Source organism: Dendrobates tinctorius, unplaced genomic scaffold, assembly GCF_039654945.1.
Source record: "Dendrobates tinctorius isolate UK_male_01 unplaced genomic scaffold, ASM3965494v1 ptg000065l, whole genome shotgun sequence".
Lineage (NCBI taxonomy): Eukaryota > Metazoa > Chordata > Amphibia > Anura > Dendrobatidae > Dendrobates > Dendrobates tinctorius.
Genome location: NW_027361733.1, coordinates 6,707,993 through 6,730,021, shown reverse-complemented (window position 1 = coordinate 6,730,021; position 22,029 = coordinate 6,707,993). Strand labels below are relative to the sequence as shown.

At 43.9% G+C, this 22,029-nt stretch overlaps 1 long non-coding RNA gene across 1 annotated transcript; it reads left to right on the top strand.

Annotated features, from left to right (window-relative positions):
- Positions 1-9,718: 9,718 nt before the first annotated feature.
- On the top strand, positions 9,719-20,572 carry LOC141094928 (uncharacterized). The gene is made up of 2 exons (XR_012233201.1): positions 9,719-9,841; positions 19,847-20,572. It is a non-coding gene; the product is annotated as an uncharacterized lncRNA (long non-coding RNA).
- The last annotated feature ends 1,457 nt before the right edge of the window (positions 20,573-22,029 follow it).

The following is a 22,029-nucleotide window of genomic DNA, read 5'->3' as shown; positions in this document are numbered from 1 at the left end:
CGCCTACTGTATCCTCACCCATTCCTTGTCGATTGTGAGCTCTCGCTGGCAGGGTCCTCTCTCATCCTGTACCAGTCGTGACTTGTATTTTTTAAATCAGGGTTCCCCAACTCCGGTCCTCAAGGCCCACCAACAGGTCATGTTTTCAGAATTTCCTTAGTATTGCCCAGGTGATAATTGCATCACCTGTACAATACAAGGGAAATCCTGAAAACATGACCTGTTGGTGGGCCTTAAGGACTGGAGTAGGGGAACCCTGGTTTAAATTACTGTACTTGCATGTATTCTGTATACCCCTCTTCACATGTAAAGCGCCATGGAATAAATGACACTATAATAATAAAATAATAATAATAATAAATAATTGTTCACATTTCAACCATCAAACTCGGACGATTTTGTTCTGTTAAAAAATTTGTCCTTTTTTCATCCAGAAAAGTGGGATGATTTTTTCTCACTTGTCATCTGTGCACAATCCGTTTTTTACAGCAATTACGAAAAATTTACACGACCATTTACAGTTTCCTACAGAATTGCAATGTATCCATAATAATCAGATGCTTCGCATTGGCATCCTTTTTTTTTTTCCTGCACCCATATATATGCGGTGCAATCCGATTTATTAGTGCAAATCGGGCATGCTGTGATTTTTCTTCCTCGGATAGAGCATCGGTCCATGGAAAAAATCGAACATGTGCACGCCCCATAGAGTAACATTAGTCTGAGTGCAATCCAAAGTTTTGTCGGGTTGCACACGGACCGAAAATATGATCATCTACATCTGCCCTAAAGCTTAATATGAAATGACAAAAAGAATAAAATTAATATTATGCTGTTTAGAAACTTAAGTATAAACTTGAGTCATCCTGAGATGTGTGTGGTGAAGGATGTTAAGCAAATATGAATAAAAGGATCACAACACCCAGAGACATCTATATTTAACCCCTTCACGACATATATGCGATATGTCATTTCTCCCTCTTTGATGCATGCTCTGGTGCTGAGCCTGCTTGTTTTCTGGCACATGACAGCTGATTTGATCAGCTGTCATATGCAGCTAACAGTCACGGGTGGAATCGTGATCCACCTGTGGCTGTTAACATGCTAAATGCCGCTGTCAATCTCTGACAGCGGCATTTAACATGATTGCGTTGGAAGTGCGCAACTAACTGCTCCCATCAGCGCTCCTGTCACATGATCGCAGGGTGCTGATGAGTTGGTATGACAACACTGGGTCTGCAGGAGATTCCTGTGGTTGTCATTGTCGATCTGCTATGAGCGAATGACGGTTATTATCTGATGACACTTAACACAAATCGAAAAACGTCATAAGGTGGACATATCAGTAATCGTGTCTTCTCCAGCGACACAACTGCACAGATATCTTCCAGAAATGTCCCCTGATCTGCACGTTATCGCTGAAATTAATCCTCTTGTTGTGATGAGAATGGTTTTCATAGAGGGTACCGGTGTTGTGGAGCAGACATGCAGATACTTTTTCAGCTGCCACCATACCAGAAACCTGTTACTTGGAGGTGGCACCACAGATAGGTGTCCCAATATGGAACCCTCATAACTAATGCAATAGTCCATTTATCTGCAGTTCGGTAGAAGGACCTACACCTTGAGAACTTCCACACAGAGATGCAGCCAATGACTCCTTTTTTGGAATATGACATAAATAAAAACCAGCTTGAGACCTGCATACTTCAATCCCTCCGGATGCTATGGCACCGTAAGGGAAGGGTTAAGGCTTGCAATTTGCGCTCTGGCATCGCAGTGTGGGGTAAGGGTTCTCGCTCTCGCCAGCGCAGCTGACGGTGCTCAGGTCTGGTGAGCACATGTGGAGTCTATGTGCAATGTCAAAATGGAGCTGACAATTTTGCAACAGAAGGATGAGCCGGATCTCTGTAGTGCTGCCAGGCTGGAAACAGCATGTGTCTGCGGGATGTGTTCATTCTGTACACACGGAGAATTTCCAGGCAACTCTTTAATGGTTTACAGACTGCAGCAAGTGATTTGATCCCTACATGTATTAGTGATTTCCTTCATACATAATCATGCAACCTGCCCTTGTGTTCCCTGCATCCCGCCACATGGGTCCTCTGCACCCCAAGCGCTCACCCACTTATTATTACTATGTTGTGTCACTGGTGACATATTTCTGATATACTTTTCCTCTGATTGTTCCACTCCTGATTTTGGCTTATAAATACTGAGGTAAAATACTGATCAAATACTGAACGCGTGACTGTGACATTAACGGGATTGTGACTGTATGTGCTACGTTCCCCCGATAAGTATTTGGCGAGTTTTTGATGTTGCACCTATTAGCTAAATTAGGTTATTTTTTTTAAATGCATTTTTATCGCCTTTTTGATGCTGCAGTTTTTGGCTCTTGTTGGTATTGCATGTTTTAAAGGGAACCTGTCACACCCCCCCCCCCCCAGGCGTTTTTAAGTAAAAGCCACCTTGTGCAGCACTAAGGGCTCATACTCACTGGCGATTAAAAAAAGGTCCGATTTCTGGACTGTAAAAAAGGGTGGAGTGCTATGCGAGTGTCATGCGATTCATATGCGATTTTTAATCTTTCCATCTGTTTTCTATCCGTTTTGCATCTGTTTTACATGCGTTTGCAATCTGTTTTTTTTTTGCAGCCACTCTTTTTCTACAGTCATTTACAGGACCATTTACAGTGTTATATACCACAGAATGGTGATGTATCCGTTTAAAACGGATGGAAAACGGATGGTCCATTTTTGGTCCATTTTTTAATCGCACCCATTGACTTGCATTGGCGAAGCTCGCAGCAAATCGCAGAATGCTGCGATTTTTTTCTCAGTCTGATTTTGGATGGGAAAAAAATCTCAAGTGAGATGTCACCCATTCACTAACATTGGTCAGATTGCAAACATCCGATTTTATCGCCAGTGAGTATGAGCCCTAATGCTGCATTCTGTCAAGGTGGCTCTGTTACTTTGCTTCCGTTCCACTGCAGAAATAATCGTTTATAAAATTGTTCAAAAATACCTGAAATTTGTCAGGGGGCAGGTCTTTCCCCCTCTGACAGACGTCTCGCATCCATCAGTCATTTCGTATTTGGCACTGTCTCCTCAGTTTTCTTTTGAAATGCTGGCTCCTGCGCTGTACTATAGTTTCATGGGCATGCGCAGTTAGCGCTGCCCGACGTGCCCGTGCTCTCAGATCACACCCCGGCTTTCATATCGTGCAGTCACAGATCCCGCCCCACAGTCGCTTATGATTTTTTCACACTGCAGGGCTGGGAATCTTGGGCATGAGGGCCGCAGATAACTACTGCGCATGCTCGAGATTCCCAGCCCCGCAGTGTGAATAAATCATAAGCGACTGCGGGGCGGTATCTGTGGCCGCACGAAATGAAGGCCGGGACGTGATCTGAGAGCACGGGCATCGCTGAATGTGCATACCCAATAAGATATAATACAGCGCAGGCGCCGCATTTCAAAAGAAAACTGAGGAGGCGGCGCCAAATACAAAATGAGTGATGGATACGAGGCGTCTGTCAGAGGGGGAAAGACCTGCCCCCCTGTCAAATTTCAGGTATTTTTGAACAATTTTATAAATGATTATTTCTGTGGTGGAACGGAAGCTAAGTAACAGAGCCACCTTGACAGAATGCAGCATTAGTGCTGCACAAGGTGGCGCTCTTACTTAAAAACACCTGGGAGGGGGTGACAGGTTCCCTTTAAATAAAGCTGCTTTTTTTAATACTTCTTGGTATTTGACTGTGATAAAACTTTATTAATACAGCTATGTGTGGATTACCTGCATTATTACATGCGGATTCTCCACATCTAATGCAAGTCTATGGCCACATACACACATTCTGTATTTGGTGAATTTTTTACCCCAGTATTTGTAAGCCAAAACCAGGAGTGGAATGGTCAGAGGTAAAGCATAATAGAAACATTTGCACCACTTCTACATTTTTCACCCACTCCTGATTTAGGCTTACAAACACGTAGGTAAAAAACTAACCAAATAATGAATGTGTGCATGTGGCCTTTGGGAAAAATCCGTCTGTAAAACTCAGCGCACCCACAAGAGAAACTGACATGTTGTGTAGATTTCTATAAATCCCATCCACTTTGCCGAAACTGTAAGTGGACAGAGGCTGGCGTAAATTCCTGTTGTAATTTATGCCACTTTTGTGGTGTAAATAAGCTGATTTTGGGGGGTGCACTTCGCCTCTCCTGCCCCACCGGAGCTCATGTTTCCAAAATTTTGAGACATTTCAAACTATTTAAGTTTGTTGAAAAATTCTTGATTAGTCAAACCTCAAATAAAAAAAGGGCCACAAAAAGGACTGTTTTGGTAGAATTTTCAGATTGCCCATCAACAGCGAAAAACAACAACATATAAACAGCAAAAAAACTTCACATTTCCGCAAAAATAAAGTTGTGTAATCAAGTTTCAGAAAAATCACATTTTCTATTGCAAAACACAATAAGTGCAGTTTCACACGTCAGTGTATGCGTAGTGCAAAACACGCTGACATGTCCGTTTTTGTGCAACAGCACGGATCACACAGACCCATACAAGTCAATGGGTCCGTGTAAACACGCACCGCACACGGATGCTGTCCGTGTGCGGTCCGTGTGCATTTTTAAAAGTCAAAGGGTTAACATTGAAAATAATTTTTCAAAAGCACGGACACGCACACACGGACAGCATACGGACAGCATACGGACAGCACACGGATGGTACACACAGACATACGGATAGCACACGGATGGCATACGTATGCACACGGACACGGATAGCTCCGGTACCGTTTTTTCCGGTACCGTAATTATCTGGATGTGTGAAACTGCCCTAATAAAGAGCGCTGGTTTCAGCTACAGCAACATGTTGTGATCATACTGGGATCCACCACTTATGTGATCAAAGCCTCGAATAGGGTATAAAATTAAAAAAAAAGAGAGAGAGAAATTGTGGCACTTTAATCCTGGTAAAACATAACGCACTCTTGTGGCCCCCTGAACAGGTTGTTGCTCATAACCCAAAACTCAGGAGATTTTAATTATCCACGGAGAGCATGGAGCTGTGAATAATGCATTAGACACGCACTTCTAATATAAATATTGCCAAAATTTCAGTAACCAGCGCCGCTCAAATGCTGTCAGATGCTTTATGGTCCCAGAGAACATATAACGAGGTTAGAGCCTCACTGTGGGCAGAAGGGAGCGGTTGTCGGAGGAATCCACTGATAAAGACTGCGGGGCACCTGTTCCCAGGAAAGACTTTACAGCAATAACAAAGGGCAACACTAAAACAGAATAAAGTGAAGGAGTCAGAATTGTCACCCGGCTTGAGGACACTGCACAGAGATATCATATGAGTATGGGCCCAATAGGTCAGTGCCTTCAGTAAAACCAAAAAACGTTACATGGCCGAGTGCCCCTATTATGGCAAGTTAGAAGGGTAAATTATACTGTGTATTACTTATGGGTCGCCCTCCCAGGGCTGTGGGGTACTCGGTACCGGGCCGATGTTGGCGGGATGGTGTGTCACAGCAGCGGTGACCCGGTCCGTGGCCCCGGGCACCCAAGTAATGGCGGGGAATGTGAAATGGTGTAATGGAATAGTTTGTGGCGCCACCTGTGGTGTTCGGCAAGTGAGATGTTAGGCCGACGCTGCATGCAGATCCTCTGGGGCTGGTGGTGTGTTGCAGCCAAGATGGTGAAGCTCCCCACATGTGGAGCTGTAGCTCCAGGGCAGAATAGGTGAAGTGACACTTAGATGGTGTAGTGTCTGGCGCAGGGGATGTAGCAGTGCCAGGCTGGCGGACGCAGGAAGGAATGGAGGACACCAGGGCATGTAGTTCCAAAGCTTTACTCACAGTCTGTAGTGCCCACTTCTGTGCCGTGTCCTCCGGGTCAGGGACTCAGTCAACCTCCAGGCAAGATGGAATGCTCCCTTCCAACACTCCGCCAACTTATGTACCTTTTCTGAACGTCTCCTCTATAGCGCCTTTAAGTGTGAAGATCTCCTAGTACTGAGTTACACTGGAGTTCCTCCTATCAGATGTTCCCAAGAACTCTACTTGTACGGCAGACAGCTGTAGCCTGCTTCGGAGACTCCTTACTCCTGAGTCCCGGCTCTCTATCCGTGTTGCTGTTGTGCCCCCAAGTCTTAGATGGGAGTAGTGCATTTACAGCCCACTACTCCACCGGTGTCTGCTGCAGAACCATTAGTGTCCACACAACATCAGGGACCGGGCCCCGGCCTTGCGCTTAGAACTTCTAGGCAGGGTTCTTCCTCTAACCCACGTCCTCTGTGTTCCCTTATTCTCCTACGCTCCGTACTTGTCTTTCTTTCTTATGGAAGCTCAGGCTTCAGTTCAACGTCTTACTCCTCTTTCCTTTCCCGTGCCAGCGGACCTGGGTCACTCAGGCCTGCTGCACCACTCCTTCCTCCATCCCTCTTCCAGGGAACTCCTTCCCTCACTCCTCTCTGAGTGACTTCCTACTGACTGACCTAAACCTTCCCACTCTTTTATGTATTCTCAACTCCACCCACCTCCCAGCACGTTTAGTGTTCCAAGCAGGGAACCGCAAAAGGTGCTGTGCTTCTCTCTAAGCAAGGAGCCGCAATGTGGTTTTGCTGAACTTGCTGAACTACTCTATTGTGTGGGGTGCGAGTGTTGGAGTGTAGTCAGGAGTTCCCACCTTACCTGGATGGTGGGGCACCACACCTTAGGAGAAGGTGCAGTACCTCTGTGGCGACTGAGCCTCAGGGGTGCCACATTTACACTTATAAAGTTGTGATTTATATGATCAGTTGTTTGGGAAGAGTAGTAGTAGCTGAGAACAGGTCCCATGAAGAATGTGCGTCTATCACTGGCGCAAATTGAGTTGCAAGACCTGGTTCAGCAGGCAGGATAGCTCTGTGGCCGATGCATTGGGACCTGAGAACCTCCTCCTACCTCCTGCCATCCACAGCTTTTCTTTTGATTATTCTTCCTGGCGCAATGTGAATCTTGTCACAACAATTACATCAGGCATGGTCGGCTACTCAAAAAGAGAGCAATGGATGCCTGTAGGTTAAAAAGTGGTTCTCAGAGCTCCAGTCCATCGAAAACACAGATTGCTGACATGGTCTTGCAAACCTATTCTCACCAACTCCTGTTCTCATCAGCTTCTAATTAGAGGCCCCCAACACACAGGACCATGCCCCAGGCACAACATCATGTAAGGAATCTGCGGGTTAGACATAAAAATCCATACTCCACAAGCTACTTCACCGCCATTTGATAAAACATCACTTTTCATACAAAAATATATTAGAACTTGCTTTTATCAACTAGTTTCCAGAGAAAATGGTTGCCTCTCATCTGTAGCCTGTCTAGTGACAGATCCTTTCCTGCACCCACAATATAAGCCACGTAGAGATGAATACATTTGCAGGACACTGATCCAGCAACCACTGGACCAGAGCTCTGATAACTGCCTCCTACTTCCACCAACAGCTCCTCTTTATATCGGCCGGCCTGGCGTGACATCATGTGTTCATCATGCTGCAATGATGACGTTGAACCAATCCGTCCAATCAATAGAGGAGCTGGGGATGCCAGTGGATAGGAGTTCACAGAGCTCCCAGCTAGCTGCCACAAAATTATGACCTGGCTGATGGACCAAATCAATTCTCTCATTTTTAAAGCCAAACTGAACATATTGGAGAAATGATGGCATTGGAAAGAGTGCAGGTGGCGGTGTGAGAATCAATTCTAGAATCAGATCTGATTGCATCACTTTTATTATTGACCCAAATCCAGTGCCAATACCCAACACAGCCAAGGGGAAGTAGAGAGTGAAAGATCACACTATCTGAACACTGCCGCGGAATATGTTGGCGCTATTAAGAGCATAGAGAAACAACCTGATGATTGTGCTGCATAAAACTTAACAGCCGATTAATAAACCAATAAAAAAAATAAAGTAAGAACGGCTTTGTTTCCCTGAGCTCCAGGAAATCTACTTAGAACGGTCCCCGAGGGAGATTTGACATATTTTTAATCACAATTACACCACGCACATTGTTATAAAGTGTTTCATTAAGTCAATTATTTCATACTCGATCCAATTGTGCTTCCAACTCCACGCGAAAGCAAAAAGAAAAAAACTATCCGGTTCCAGCTAAAGAGGTCGTAAATAGAGAATTTACTTCCTACAGGATTATTTCTAAACTTTCAGGAAAACTTCCAAGAGAATGGCGTATACTCTGCAGAAAGAGTCGAGAACTGGAGCGGATTTCTCCTTTTCCTCTCTGTAAAGGCTTCAAGATTTGTAAGCTCCTGTCTGCTTTAAAACTAACAAAAACAGACAATTAGGGACAACTAGCTACATTGCAGCAGTGCTAACGAGATCTCCAAATGTGCTCAGGACCAGATCTCAGCTCAGAGCAGTGAAAACAGCCAGGCCGGTTTTAATGATTTCCAGATTTGTGTGGGAGGTCAGGGCCCTGGGGTGACTCTCTATGTCAGTTTTATAAACACTGCAGTTTTTCCAGATGGTCTGTGGCTCCAGCCTGGCTAGCAGGTTGATTGGGCCAGACCGAAATAACAACAGGTGGAGAACAGGCTACGGACACACTGACGCTATCTCCTTTATCCATCTAGACCCCAAATGATTTTGAGAAAACAATTAAAGTTTCAGACCCCTATCCGAGAGAGAGCAGAAATATAAAACGACACCATGACAGTATCAACATCCCGCATGGTGTAATGACGTTATGTAGTACATTAGATTACCGAGAGACATTGTACGTGCACCGTGAGACAATGCCAATGCAGATATTTCTTGTCAAAATTACTATATGTGCAAAAGTTTTAGCAAATGATGAAAAGTAAGCATGCTTTAACAACAGAATTAATTTATGTATTAACAAAATGGAAACTGAATGAGCAAAAAGAGAAATCGAAAATAAATATTTGGTGTGACCGTCTTTGCTTGTACAAACTTTTTGAAGGAACTCGGCAGGAAGGTTGTTCCACAAATCTTGGAGAACTAACCACAGGTCTTCTGTGGACGTCACTTGTGCAAATCCTTCATATAACCCCAGACACACTGGATGATGGTGAGATCAGGGCTCTGCGGAGGCCATGACATCATGTCCAGGACTCCTTGTTCTTCTTTACACTAGAGATAATTCTCAATGACATTGGCTGTATGTTTGGGGTCATTGTCCAGCAGCAGAATAAATTTGAAGGCAATCAGACGCCTCCATGATGGTATTACATGATGATGTATAAGTATCTGCTATATAGTATATGTAGATCTCTACTTCAGCACTGCACTAAAATCACCATGAAGATCTGGAAATCTACATCTTCAGCTATATGAGAAGGCAGCATCCAAATGGAGTTAGGAGAAGGCGCCCCAAGACAGGGATTGACTGAGAGGGATCAAGTTTAAAGAATAACATAGGCATTATAGGGGGTTTATTTATGGGCGGATGATTAGGGGTATTTATGGTAAAAGTATGGGAAAATCACTTTTGGGATCAGAATCCTATTGAAAAGTCCCACACATCTCCCTTTTGTGGATAAGAAATAATTAGAGGGGGACAATTCTGAAAAACAATGTCATAGTGATGTTATCAGCGGGGGGTGTGGTAGTTGGAGTTGGTATATAATTGGTGGTGGAGGGAATTATATGGATAATTCATTTGGAGTAGGGTTTGATCTGGCATTTGGGTCAGCTCTGGACGAGGTTTGACACTGGGAGCTTGCGGTGTGGTAAGCTACCATCCATGTATTGTGGTAGTATGGTGCCTTCAAGCTGGGGGTTCACGGCTGAGGGTAAGATGGTTGGCTGGAAAACTAAATTATGTTGGTGCCAGATCTCTTAGGCCTGTTTCATACATCAGTTTTTGTCCATCAGTCAAGATCCGCCGTTTTGCAAAAAAACGGGTCCGCCATTTTGCTTGGTGGATCCATTTTTTTTCCCATTGAGTTGCATTACAGGCGGATCTTAACGGATGGCCATCCGTTGGATCCGTTTTTTTGCGGATCCGCCAAAATTTTGACGTCCGCCGACATGCCCGAACAGAGCATGTAACGTTTTTTCAGGTGGCAGGATCCGCACTTCACACTGCGCATGCCCGAAAGACTTCACTCAGCCTGAAATTTAACCCTAAAGTCTGTTCTGGCGGCTGGAAAAAAATATCTCTCTCTCCTCCCCGGGCTACGGTTCCTTTAAAATTCTTCATTCATCGGATCCGTCAAAAAAAAACGGTCCGGTAGCATCCGTTCACATCAGTTTAGCAACGGATCCGCTTTCCACCATTTTGGCGGATTTTAACTGACACAAAAAACTGAAGTGTGAAACAGGCCTTAGTTCCAAGAACTCCCCCTCTCTTCATGGTATTGTTGGTAAAGGCTTAATGTTGTATTGTTAAATACTGTACATGGCCGCTGTGGCCAAATTATCCAAAGTATTACGTTCAAGTGTTTTAATTTGGTGGAGTGAGTGTTTATGTGATGGACAGGGTAAATCACATGAGGTTAGATCCGCATAGGCCATACCCAGTCAGGAGACAGTGTCCCTTTATGCTCATTTTCATACGCACATTTTGGGAATATTTTGATCAAAGTCTTCATAGTTGTCTGTGTTGTGGCTACGAGAGACATTCTTGACAGCTGAGATGGCAGCAGTGGGCAGAAGCTCCACACATCTTTTGTAACGTGAATCATTGATGAATTTGAGGAGAATCAGGTTCCTGCTTTTAGTTGTTCATTATTCAGTCCAGGGAATGATCTACAAATGTATTCAACCATTTGCCATCTTTATTCAAGGAGTCAACAACTCGCTCCCTCAGTCCCAGCTTTATATGGAGAGGAGGGAGAATGTTTTTACTCACTCATCCTATGGCTCGTTAGTCAGGTCTTACCTTGAAGGCTGCGTTTTCCAATGATCTTGCTTTGCTCTACAGTCCCACATGCAGATGATACAAGGGTATTTTGTACATCCAATTTGGTGCCCAAGCAAGAAGGTATCCATCTTCAGGTTCAACTTTAGAGATGATCAAATCTAGGAAGAACCATAGGAAAGACGCAGCAGAGCACAAAGACAACACAGATCTATGCTATGGAGGGTCTGTGGAAAGCTGGGCACTGCACACAAACTTCATCATAGAATAAAACACCAGAAAGCAACAAAGGGAAACAGAATATACACATTGTACAACATGTAAGCACTACAACATACCAAGTTTAGACCCAAGTATGGCAGCAGAGAATTCACATCGAGAGCTCTGTAGGTGGACCTGGTGAACCAATATCCCCCATACAGAAGAATATGGGGACCCCTCCACAATATGCCTTTTGAATTTTATGCGACGCCCTAGTCAACATAGGAATGACGTGGAGTTGGTCCCTTCGCAACTCTTCGTGAAAGGCTTTCTACAAGATTTTGGAGTGTCATTACTTCTTGTGCAACGTGGTGTCAACATCCTTCTGCTTTGTATGTATGCCTCCTATAGGACAGATAACTATTGAAGACTCTAACACTGCATATTGGGAATGTCTCTTGGGACAAGCAATATTATTACCTTGCTGTGACTGCAGGGAGCAAGATTGTCATCTTGGCTTTTTATCTTTTCTGGATGACTTATCAAAAAATCACAGACAGACAATATATTTTATGGGCATATTAGAAAACCATAATAAATCATTATGATTATAAAAATATTCAGGATTGAGAGTCCTCAGTAGTTGATACCTTTTATATGACTTATGATTATAAGTGATCCATGTCTCCAACCCATCACTCTGACACAGAGACATTATCTGCATTCACTGTGAACTGTAAAAAAATGTATCAGACAGGGTAAAACATGCTCAATTTGTACTGACTATCCTTTAATTTCTGGATGGTTGGCAGAGATCCTCCCTGACAGTGAGGATTTCTACATTACAGCACTGGTGGTGATCATTCAGATATACCAGTGAGGGGTTGAAGAAGGTATTAAAAGCCGGTAAGAAAAAAAAAAAGAACGCTCTTTAACAATATGAAAAACTTAGGATAAGGCTGGTTTCACATTTGCGTTTTTTTTCGCGGTAATTTAGCGCTAAATAGCGCATGCGTTTTTTTTTCCTATACTTTGCATGGGATGCGCTTATGTGCGCATACACATGCGTTTGTACGCGTTTTACCGCGCATGCGTTTTTTTGCGGTATGCGCTCGGGCGCACAAAATGCAACTTGTTGCATTTTTTGTGCGTCCGATTTGCCTCAAAAAAACGCATGCGCGCGCAATGCGTTTTTTTACAGCAAGACACCCATTATAAGTCTATGGTGAGCATATGTGCGCATTGGCATGCTTATGTATGCGTTTTTTTGCACATGCGTTTTTTTTTTTACCATTAGTTTAGACAATGGAATTTAGGGGTTTGGGTAAAGTTAGGGTTAGTTAAGGGGGTTTAGGGTTAGGGTTAGGGTTAGGGTCAGGGTTAGGGTTAAGTATGGTTTGGTTAAGGGTTAGGGTCAGGGTTAGGGTTAGGGTTAGGGTTAGGGTCAGGGTTAGGGTTAAGTATGGTTTGGTTAAGGGTTAGGGTCAGGGTTAGGGTTAGGGTTAGGGTCAGGGTTAAGTATGGTTTGGTTAAGGGTTTGGTTAAGGGTTAGGGTCAGGGTTAGGGTCAGGGTTAGGGTTAAGTATGGTTTGGTTAAGGGTTAGGGTCAGGGTTAGGGTTAGGGTCAGGGTTAGGGTTAAGTATGGTTTGGTTAAGGGTTAGGGTCAGGGTTAGGGTTAGGGTTAGGGTCAGGGTTAGGGTCAGGGTTAGGGTTAAGTATGGTTTGGTTAAGGGTTAGGGTCAGGGTTAGGGTCAGGGTTAGGGTTAAGTATGGTTTGGTTAAGGGTTAGGGTCAGGGTTAGGGTTAGGGTCAGGGTTAGGGTTTGGGTTAAGGTTAGTTAGGGTTTGGGTTAGGGTTAAGTATGGTTTGGTTAAGGGTTAGGGTCAGGGTTAGGGTTAAGTATGGTTTGGTTAAGGGTTAGGGTTAGGGTCAGGGTTAGGGTTAAGGTTAGTTAGGGTTTGGGTTAGGGTTAAGTATGGTTTGGTTAAGGGTTAGGGTCAGGGTTAGGGTTAAGTATGGTTTGGTTAAGGGTTAGGGTCAGGGTTAGGGTTAGTAAAGTCATGGTTTGGGTTAGTGTGAGGGGCCACCTAATGTTGGAAAAAAACGCAAACGCGGTAAAAACGCACTAAAACCGCATACAAACGCATAAAAACGCTGCGTTTTTTTCATGCATGCTCATAAAAATGCTTGAAAAAAACGCAGCAGTTGTATGCTTTTGTATGCGTTTTTCAATGCGTTTTTTTGCGGGAAAAACGCGCTGCAAAAAAAAGCAAGTGTGAAACAGGCCTAAGTCAAATGCAACATATAGCATATTAGTATCCAGTACTAAATAAATCAGCATTTAAGGAACATAAATACCTAGAAGGTATAAGTATGTGAACCATGAGCTATTGCTGGGCCCTTGCTCCATGTTCTGGAAACAAGATAATTGTTCAGAATCAGTCTAGGGCTTGGTCTACACAGTGACTTTGACTACAGCCAAAGACTAATGTATGCTGCCAGCGGCGTAACTAGAGTCTGATGGGGTCAGGTGCAAAATTTGTACCTGGGCCACCCCTCCCCCATGTTCGTCAGATTTATGGGTCTTGTAGGGTACAAGATCCTGTGAAGACATACGTGTTCATCCCTCATGTAACAATGTCCCCCTTCCTGTTATAATGTCCCTAATTCTGAAACCCTTTCCTGTAATAATGTCCCCCCACCATATGACACTTCCAGCAATATATGTCCCCCATTCCAGTATAATGTGCCCATCCTAGGCTTTTTCCTGTAATATATGTCCCCAAGTCTGGTATAATGCCCCCCATCCAGTAGTATATGTCCTCCAACCTGGTATAATGCCCCCCATCCTGGGTATCTTCTATTAAGGCCGGGATCACACATGCCAGAAACACGGCCGAGTCTCGCAAGTTAATACCCGGCACTGCCGCCGGCACTCAGGAGCGGAGCGTCCGGCACCATAGGAATATATGCAGCTGAAAGTTCCGCCCCTGAGTGCCAGCGGCAGTGCCGGGTATTAACATGCATGACTCGTGTTTCTCGCATGTGTGATCCCGGCCTAATAATGTTCCTCATTCTCCAACAAATATGAAAAAATAAACGATTCTACTCACCTTGCACCACTCCCACATCTTGTGGTGTCCTCTTCTGTAGCTGACACAGAGGCCAGCAGCCAACTTCAGTGTGCAAGCGACGGGCAGTACTGCCAATGACTTCCAGGCCGATGTCAGCTGGTGGCCAATCAGAGGTTCTAGTTGCTGAGCTCACCCATCACTGCCATCATTTGTACTCCAAATGAGTACGTCCTGATGTCAGTGATATCAGTGCAGCTAAAGTCTGGCAAATAGACTTGAGAAAAACCAGGGTTGGGAAGTCACTGACCCACTCCTGGTTTTGGCTTACAAATACTGAGTTAAAATACTGACCAAATACTGAACGTGTGCACGTGGCCTACAGATGAAGATACAACTGTGTGACTCAATGATTACTGTATATTAACACTCAGAAACTTATGAAGAACTTGCAGTCTTCATTGGCCCCTAGCTCCTCCCTCTCATGTCCTGATTCTGCATTGAAGCATTATAATGAAACACTTCAAAGTGCCCTGGTTGAATTTGCACCTCCTATACATAGAACACCACAACACAGACGGCGACAACCCTGGCACACCCTGCAAACACATTTCCTGCAGCGGTGCTCCAGGTGCGCCGAACGTCTGTGGAGAAAATCCAATCTACACGAAGATTTCATCCATTATAAGTTTATGCTTAGAACATACAACACTGCCCTTCACCTCTCCAAACACACCTATTTCAACACCCTCATCACCTCACTGTCCAATAACCCAAAACATCTCTTTGACACTTTTCATTCTTTACTCAACCAAAGAGTACAGGCCCCAACCATGGAGCTCCGAGCTGACGATCTGGCCAATTACTTCAAAGAAAAAATTGACCAGATTCGACAGGAAATTATCTCCCAATCACCTCATACCATGCACCGTCCTCCCTCCCCCACTGCATCTATCTCACTCTCTGATTTTGAACCAGAAGAAGTAAGCAGGCTCCTTGCATCTTCTCGCCCAACCACTTGCACCAGTGACCCATTTCCGTCACATCTCCTCCAGTCCCTTTCCCCTGCTGTCACCCCTCACCTAACTAAAATATTTAACCTCTCTCTCTTCTGGTATCTTTCCCTCCTCATTTAAGCATGCCATCATACATCCACTACTTGAAAACCATCCCTCGACCAAAACTGTGCCGCTAACTATAGCCCTTTCTCTAATCTTCCCTTCATCTCTAAACTCCTGGAACGCCTGGTCCACTCCCGTCTTATCCGCTATCTCTTTGATAACTCTCTTCTCGACCCTCTCCAATCCGGTTTCCGCTCTTTACACTCTACTGAAACTGCCCTCACTAAAGTCTCTAATGATCTACTAACAGCTAAATCAAATGGTCATTACTCCATGATAATTCTCTTGGATCTCTTTGCAGCATTCGACACTGTGAATCATCAGCTCCTCCTCACTATGCTCCATTCCATTGGCCTCAAGGACACCGTTCTCTCCTGGTTTTCCTCCTATCTCTCTGACCGCTCCTTTACTGTACCTTTTGCCGGTTCCTCCTCCTCTCACCTTCCCCTTACTGTTCGGGTTCCTCAAGGATCGGTTCTAGGCCCCCTCCTCTTCTCCTTGTACACTGCCGCTATTGGTCAAACAATCAGTAGATTTGGTTTCCAGTACCATCTCTATGCTGATGACACCCAATTATACGCTTCTTCTCCTGACATCACGCCAGCCTTTCTAGAAAACACTGGTGATTGTTTAAATGCTGTGTCTAACATCATGTCCTCACTATATCTGAAACTGAACCTGTCAAAGACTGAACTCCTGGTGTTTCCTCCCTCTACTAATGTACCTATACCTGACATTGCCATTTCTGTGTGTGGTTCCACTATTACTCCCCAGCAACAGGCCCGCTGTCTTGGGCTCATAATTGACTCCGAGCTTTCCTTTGCCCCCCACATCCGATCACTGGCTCGCTCTTGTCATCTGCACCTCAAAAACATTTCTAGAATTCGACCTTTTCTTACTTTTGACTCTGCAAAAACTCTTACTGTTTCTCTTGTTCATTCTCGTCTCGACTATTGTAACTCTCTTCTAATTGGTCTCCCTCTTACCAAACTCTCCCCTCTCCAATCTGTCTTGAATGCTGCAGCCAGGATCATATTCCTCACCAATCGTTACACCGATACCTCTAACTTGTGCCAGTCATTACACTGGCTACCCATCCACTCCAGAATTCAGTATAAACTTATTACCCTCACCCACAAAGCCCTCCATGGCTCAGCACCACCCTACATCTCCTCCCTTGTTTCAGCATACCACCCTACCCGCGCCCTCTGTTCTGCTGATGACCTGAGGTTAGCATCCTCAATAATCAGAACCTCCCACTCCCGTCTCCAAGATTTTACACGTGCTGCACCAATTCTTTGGAATGCACTTCCCAGGTCAACACGATTAGTCCCCAATCCCCACAATTTTAAGCGTGCCCTGAAAACGCATTTATTCAGACTGGCCTATCGCCTCAACACATTAACCTAATCTATCCCTGTGTGGCACAGCCAAAAGTTTCACCATAACCAGGTTCCCCGCATCATGTTCCCACATGCTTTATGCATCCATTAGCCCTCTGCGTCTGTACTGTTACACACTTAACATTATGGCTGGTCCATACAATCAGGGCAACTGTTACCACCCACCTTTCGTTTCTACCTCTTTTCTCATAGATTGTAAGCTTGCGAGCAGGGCCCTCTTTCCTCTTGGTATTTGTTATAATCTATGTGATTATTGTTATGCTGTAATGTCCATTGTCTGTACAAATCCCCTCTGAAATTTAAAGTGCTGCGGAATATGTCAGCGCTATAGAAATAAAATGTATTATTATTATTATATTGTATTGGTAATGGAGAGAGTTCTCCCTCGAAATGCACTTAGCAGGAGAAAAGGAGTATTAAGTCACCACCACAAGCTGTTCCCCCAGAATACAGCCGCCTCTTCCATCTCACGTCATATGTACAATGCATTCACACTTTTGCTTACTATACTTTCATCCTATTCCAAGACGCAAATGGAAATTTCACCAATTTTCAAGTGGCTGGAAAATATTACTCTCACCCTCAATGGAAGAACAGAACTTTTTTTTTTCTCCTTGGTGGAATTTGTAGAAGAATGGAAATCTGGACTAATCCCGTCTGACGAGTCCTATAGCTCCCGGCTCATTCTCTATCTAGTCGTTCATTCAAGTCCCCAAATAGAAGATGCCATACATCTGACCTATACATGGTGCTACACTAACCCTAAGGGCAGAGAGTTTTTTTCTATAAAGCATCTGTGATAAAATCTAGTTCTACGTTTATTGATTCCTCCTTGATTACCAGATATTGGGATGTGGGGGGCAGATTGATGATTATATATTATAATGAGAAATTACACAATCCTTCTGTATTTATCACCCACTCCTGGTTTTGGCTTACAAATACTGATGTAAAATACTGACCAAATACTGAACGTGTGAACATGGTCTAAGACTGATTGTTCTATACCATACCAATATTTCACTCCAGGGCCCAAATACTGAAAGTGTGAAAATGGTCTTAGATTGATTGTTCTATATCATACCAATATTTCACTCCAGGGCCCCGATTCACAATTTGAGGGGGATTTTTTAAATCTTTTCTTTTTTTTTATGTTGTGGTATTTTCGGATGTATTTCTCATCAAAATGGTGCACGTTGTTCATGAATTTTAAAAAAATTTACTTTTTTCCTGTCAACAACCATTTTGGTGACTTTTTGAGCAACATAAAAATTGGATCATTTCCAAAATGTCGCAAAAAATGGGACATTTGCTTGGTGTGATTATAATCACTCCAGGGGGGTATTGGAGTGGAGTTACGCCAAGTCATGCGACTTTTGAAAAAGTCACAAATAAAGGATCAGCCGAAAACATCTGGAATTGCTAAACTCTGCCCACAAAGTGAAAAATAAAAAAAAAAACAGGTGATCCGATATTATATAGACTTCAAATAAGGTGCAAGTAGAATAATGAATTGGGTGCAAACAAAAAAGGCCCAAAACACACAAAACTAGACAAAAATCAGGCACAAAGGCTTTGATGAATTGGGGCCCTGGAGTCAATCTTTCCACTAATTAGAGGGTAACTAAACATTAAGATTTTTGTCATTTTGTCCTGTGTCAAAACTTCTGAAACTTTACAAATCACTTTATTATGGGAATTTTTCATCATTCCGCTAAAAAAATTGCATGTTAGTGGCTACCAATCCCCAGCTTTTCCCCAGTTTTTTTGCCCTCAGCTGTATTGATATCAGTGGCATACCCTTTTGGAGTACAGATGATGACATTGATGGGTTAGCACTTAGGGTGTGTGCACACGGTGCGGATTCTGCTGCGGATCCGCAGCGGTTTTGGCCCTGCGGGTCCGCAGCAGATTTAGGTGCGTTGTACAGTACCATTGTTTTCAATGGTAAACTGAAAAACGCTGTGCACATGCTGCAGATTTTTACGCGCGGATTTGCTGCGGTTTACAATCCGCAGCATGTCAATTCTTTTGTGCAGAACCGCTGCGGTTTCACACCTTATCCATTATGAAGTGTGAAACCGCAGGGCAAACCCGCAGGCAAACCCGAAGATAAACCGCAGGACTTTAGTCCTGCGGATTTATCTGCGGATTTTACTACAAAATCCGCACCACCAAAAAACTATGTGTACACTTACCCTTATGTGCCGACCCATCACTGCCATCATCTGTACTCCAAATAAGTGCAGCCTGATAACAATGCAGCAGAAGGCAGGAAAATAGACTGGGGAAAAGCAAAGATTCGGAAGCCACATGCATAAATTATTTTTAATACAAAAGGAAGAAAAGAAAAAAATGGATGGCACTCACCGGTTAAAAACATCTTTATTCCAATACTTTAAAACATCGTCATAGGGAGGATGGGAGCAGGAGTGGAAAGGACGACAGCCGTTTTGCGCAGTGTGACCAGTAGAAGCGCTACTGCAGCGTGAAACGGCTGTCGTCCTTTCCACTCCTGCTCCCATCCTCCCTATGCCGATGTTTTAAAGTATTGGAATAAAGAAGTTTTTAACCGGTGAGTGCCATCCGTTTTTTTCTGTTTGTATTCATTGTGGCTAATTCCTTTGGAGTGGCACCCCGGATCATGGAGCACTTCCCGCAGTACGCATGTTTGCAGTACCAGCTCACACAATTACTTGTGCAATGAATGGGCTTCCCCGCTGTGCGGATTATTAATAATAATAATAATAATAATAATAATAATCTTTATTTTTATATACCGCTAACATACTCCACAGCGCTTTACAGTTTGCACACATTATCATCACTGTCCCCAATGGGGCTCACAATCTAAATTCCCTATCAGTATGTCTTTGGAATGTGGGAGGAAACCGGAGTACCCGGAGGAAACCCACGCAAACACGGGAAGAACATACAAACTCCTTGCAGATGTTGTCCTTGGTGGGATCCGAACCACTGAGCCACCGTGCTGCCCTACAATTAACACTTTGTTGGATAAATTATTTTTAAGACAAATCCAACAATAAAGTTATTTGCAAAGTTTCAGAACTTTTTATGTTGGATAAAATAATTTAAAAAACAAGAAAGTTTAGTTACTTTTTAACCCTTTTATTACAGTGCGTTATGTCTATGGCGCTGAGAACAAACAACATTGGGCTGGATGTGACTACTGCGCCCCCCAGGGATCCCAGGACATACTGCAGTTGTAACTGGACACAAGACAGCAGATGAGGTGACACACTTGCTGTGGGAAGCTTTGTACAGTTTTATGAGTGTTACTTAGCTCTGTCATTTGTATGATGTAAGTGTCTCTGGCAGAGAAGTGACTTGTATAACACGGGGAATAAGAAGAACCTGCACCGTTATAATGCAGCCACATCAATGGGGACAGACTTTATGCTCACGTTATATGACTTCTCAGAGGCTGGGATCAGGATATTCCGTGCTATATTCAGTATCGCTATTATCCGACAATGCAGTAAATCCTGCCCCACCTGATCTACCAGCTTGCAGGGGTTACACTGGTAATGAATAACGCTTCCATCAGAAAAAACAACACCTCATCTGTCCACAGGTTGGGAGTGGTACTGCAGCTATTCACTTCAAAGGAGCTGGGCTGGAATAACAGATCCTTTCCTATGGGCAAGAGTGGCGCTGTTTATAGAAGAAAATATTTTTTTTCTACTCTCTCTTGCCCCTTTGAATTAATTATAAGAAGAGCGCCTTTCTTGTTTATGGCTGTGTCTGGTGTTGCACTTGGATGGGTGGGATGTCATATCACAACCAACAAGGTACTGAGATAACTAAAAACAGAAAGTAAAATAAAAATCTAGCTTGTTCCAATTTTTGGAGACTTGCTTGTAGAGGATTTATTACGCCACGATGTAGTAGAGCAGCACAGACCGATCTTTGACCATGTGACTTGTGTCATGGCCAAAGTTTCCATGTAGCTGCAGCCTTAAAGGGGTAGTACCGTAAAAACAAGTTATCCGCTGTCCAGAGGAGGTGATATCTCGTTGATCAGTGGGGTCCTACTGATGGAACATGCACTGATTACGAGAACGGGAAACTTTTATCCTCATTAGGCCGGGGTCACACTTGCGAGAAACTTGCACGAGTCTCGCCTCTCAGTACCCGGACTGGAGCGCTCAGCTGCATAGAAATACATGCAGCCACGCACTCGGGTCCGGAATGCCGGCGGCAGTGCCGGGTATTGAGACGCGAAACTTGAGCAAGTTTCTCGCAAGTGTGACCCCGGTCTTACGCTGGGACTGCAAAGTGTATTATCGACCCCTGCCTTACTCACTCCTTATAGGACTGAGTACTGATTATTCCGACAGCCCCATAGAGGATGAATGGAGCGGTGGTCCTGGCGCACCGCAGCACCCAGCTTTTAGCCAAAATATGACTGTCATGTGTGAACATGGTCAATGGAGCACATGCTCTTAAATGGTGTTGTCTTTACATTTTTCTATAATCTGATGACAATATATATAATTTCCATCATGTAGGACTGTCTATAATCAGTGCATAGTCATGAGCATTTTCAAGTGACATCCAAGATAATCCTCAGGGCAGCTCTGGATGTGACTGGAGTAGAAGACATAATAATAATAATAATAATCTTTATTTATATAGCGCCAACATATTCCGCAGCGCTTTACAGTTGAACAGTTTCAAACACAACAGTCATAAGTAACAACGTTAACAATACAATAATTAAATATATAATAATTAAGACATAGTTTGTAATCACGGGAGCATCGGCGGTTCTCATCCACCCTGGATGGATCTGCTCCAGGAGCATCAGTCATTGCTACACGTTCCCTCTGTCCTGTGCCAGCTCCAGGACTGGAGGACATTCCTCTGTACTAAGTCCTATGTCTGCACAATCTCAGCGCACACTGTAATTAGGAATTGCTGGGGTTTCTGCCCTAACCTGGAATAATACCCAGTTACTAAGAATATAGATGGAGTCACATCAATTACACGGAAGAAAGGAATCAGCACGGGTCAGTTTTTCCCCAATATTAAGGCAAATTTACGATTAATAATCTCTCCTGTCAGTATTAAAGGGACACTGTCCAGACCACGGCATTCACATTACGTTATTCTCGATATTTTCACTTCAGCATTACAGAACAATGGAAGTATCCAGAGCTGGGATGTAAAGCCACAGGGACAGAAGAATCGAGACGGACATCGGCGGAAAGAGTTTGCCACATTTCCTAAGTAATCAGGCTTCCCCTTAAATTAAAATGCATCTGTCACCAAATTTCAAATTCAAACTGTAAGGGCCT